Source organism: Cynara cardunculus, assembly GCF_001531365.2.
Source record: "Cynara cardunculus var. scolymus isolate 2C chromosome LG 1, CcrdV1, whole genome shotgun sequence".
NCBI classification, from domain to species: domain Eukaryota; kingdom Viridiplantae; phylum Streptophyta; class Magnoliopsida; order Asterales; family Asteraceae; genus Cynara; species Cynara cardunculus.
The window spans coordinates 31,004,577-31,008,295 of NC_037528.1; positions in this window are offsets into that span (position 1 = coordinate 31,004,577).

Sequence of the window (3,719 nt, forward strand, 5' to 3'; positions counted from 1 at the left end):
AGACTGTTTGTTTTTGTAAACTGACAAACTTCTGAAGTCTGGAATCTGAATCAATTCATTTCAATTAAATTTAACTGAAATTTCCAATCATTTAAACCATCTGAATCTTCTCTTAAACTAGAATCAATATTCATTTTGTTTTCCGTCTGCAGCGTGACCAATCAGCAGCTGCTTTGCTGCTTTTCTTCCGTCTGCTGCACGAGTAAACAGCAGTTACTCGCTGGCTGATCTCCCGCTGCTGCACGAGCAAAACAGCAGCTACTCGCTGCTTGATCTTCCGCTGCTGCACAAGCCAAAACAGCAGCTCGTTTCCGTCTGATGCGCGACCAAACGGCAGCTGCCAAACAACAACCGTTCCCATCCGATGCGCGACCAAACAACAGCTGTTTGCTGCTTCTTTTCCGTCGACCAACGACCCAACAGCAGCCGCTGTATCTGTCTTCAACCAGCAGCTACCGACTGCTTCTTCGTGAGCCAAACAGTCCCTCTGCGCACGACCAAACAACATAAACAGCAGCTTCTCCGTCAACTACGACCAAACAGCAGTTGTTGTTGTTGGGTTTGAAATCAAATAACATAAGGAAACATGATCAAGAAAACCCCTTATTAGTATTTAACGAGTTTGGAGTTTGGAGTTCAAATGATCTATATTTGGTCCATGATGAAACCACCCCATATTCTTTCATCACCACTTGGTTCAATGGGTAACCGTAATACACAATCCTCAAAACCTTGTAATCATTGGTAGCCTCATCATATCCATACCCTAAAACGGCCTTAATGGGACCAGATTTTGGTCGATCAATCGTGGATACAGGGAGGTCTTTGAAAACCCTAGTAGCAGGATTCCATAGCAAGATAATCGATGCAATCGGCAAAATACTCAAACAAATCAAACCGTAAGGGTTTTGAAATGCTGAGGAACGGGATGTTGAGTCCAATGAGGATCTTGATTGATTTCTCCGATTCTGATAGAAGCAAGCTGATGTTACGATTAGATGCGGCGTCGAACGAGGATTTGTAAGGACTAAAGAAGAAAGACGCATCAAGTCCATCAACATCAGGGTTTGCTTTTTGATGGATATCGAGAGCTTGAATGAGAAATCGAGGGCTTGAGAGAGACGAGTTAGAGCTTGAGAGAAGGATGCACAGCGCGCGGCGATGGAGAGGTTAGAGAGACGAGTTAGGCGAATCCAAAATAAGAGGTTTTCAGACTTTAATTTACATCTGAATAATTCAGACAAATTCAGAGAAATTCAGCTCTTAATTAAAAAAAAACAAACGCACTTAATTCCTCAATGTCTGACCGATTCAGACATAAGAGGCAATTAAGTGCTTTTTTTAAAAAAACAAACAGGCCCTAAAAGATAAAGAAAGAAAGAACTTTTAGAATACTTGAGAGGGATTCTAACTTGCTTGAAGATAAGCGTAAGTGTTCTTTTAGATGTATGCAAATATGCGTGTGTGTATGTATCTCCTGCATGAAGAGAGCACTCATCTATTTATACCCATTGCAATAAATGCAATTCAAAAGGGTTTGAACACGCGTCAAGTTTTTGGAGGAAAGTTTGTCCTTTGCTAAAGTGAATAGTATAGTTTCCTATTCATGAGCAGACATCCTTTCGTGGAGTTGGTGGGTACTAGAGTGTAACGCCCCAAAATCCATATATTGCATTTAACACATATTTCATACATAGAATACATGTTTTCTCCCACATAGGTCCATAATATAAGAGACTAAGAATATACAACTCAAAAATTTCAGAAGGTACATGCTCTTGTATCCCTATATTTCTACTTCAACATGGCTAAATAAGATCTTCATACAGCTTAAGCACATAGTAAAATAATTTCACAGAATGCTTTTTCCCTTATTATCATTACCTGCACACATATTTTGAATACACAAGATGAGGGTTAGACATGAATGTCTAGTGAGGTTCCCTTTTTATGTAATGCAGGGTGAAGATCACCAAAATATTTAAACCATTTCATATATTTGAAGGATAAAATCACATTCTGTTTGAATTCATCGGGCCTCTGGTTTCAAAACCAGACTTAGAAAATATTTTAACTTATAAGAGGACCAGACCCCTCTGGTTCCTCTACCAGAGCTTCTGGCTCCTCGACTAGAGCCTCTGGCTTAGGTAATTCTTCATAATATTCCTTATCTTGACTTTGTAAATACAGAAATAGCTTTTCCATAACTCAAATGATTAAAAGAGAGTTCATATTCGACCTGAGCCTCTGGTTGTACTAACTAGAGCTTCTGGTTCAACAGACATGACCAACCAGAGCCTCTAGTTCAATGTGTAAGCCAACCAGAGCTCCTCTGGTCTGTTTTTCATAAAAGATTCTAAGTATAAACATTTTTCTTTAAAACTTCTCAATTACGATTTTTGATACAGAAGCTCTTATCAATAGATACAGAGCCTCTGGTCCAACTAGTACATTTAATAAGAACTTGTATATTTTCCAAAGTATTAACCATAACCATCTGGTCCAATAGTGAGGACGAACCAGAACTTTTCTGGTTCCTTATGAAAGTGAGCATTCTGTTCCAAAATACTTTAATTCAAAGTTAATGACCATAGGCCATATTTTCCCGTAACCATAAGACCAATACTATTATTTCCAATAAGAACAACATCTCTGAATCCTCAAATCACAAAGAAGAGAGAACTCCAATCTGTTGTAATCTTAAGAGATATAATAGCAAGAGTTATACCATGCACACACACAACGACCAACCTTATTTTATCCATAATTCCCCCTTTATAGCAATAGCTATCCATCACACACAACGACCATCCTTATTTCCACTGAAAATTCTTATGAACTATTTCATCCAATGACAGGCTGTAGGCATTTCTGTCAGAGTGAACCTCGTTCATAGTTTTAACCAAATTATAAACTCAAAACAACCCTTCAACCCACAAGAACAATATGTTTTGTAAATGATTTCTCAAATCATCTATTCCTCTTTAAATCCTCAACACAGGATATCATATCCCAAAACTGTTAAAACACAATTTTTTCTTTAATCTCTCCAAAACATATTCAAACTTCAAAATCACAAAATATTTCCTTTAACACTGTTTAGAACAGTTTTGCCAAATTCTTTTTAAATTTCAAACCATCAATACTCAACAATTTATAAGATCAACAATATATTTAAACTCACAGTTTGTAAATAGGCAGTAATTCAAAAAATCACCTTGAAATTACAGATTCTGCAGGTTATCACGCAGTAATTAACAGAACCTTTAAACAACAATTTTCCTCAAGAAATGTTCTTCATCGCTTCAAAACTCTTCTATCTCTCAAAGCAGTTTTCTTGTTTTCTAAAAATGATAAGATAGCATCTTATCTTTTCTTCATATATATATATATATATATATATATATATAATTTTAACAATGGCGGTGATAGTTTCTATGATTATAAAACTCTTGGCAATGTAGACTTTAACCAATAAGAATAATTTAGGTGGTGGGCTTATATTATAAAACTTGTGATTTCTTAACCATAAAGGTATAAATTTTTAAACATTAAAATAATGTTTTTCACTAAAATATCCTATCACATAACAGCCTATACTTATGTACCGCTTCCATATGTATGCCAAATATCATATTACCACACATGTGTCACGTATTTCATGCATTTGTATCAAGATAAAATGCATGCTATCACATAATTCACATAATAAAAACATA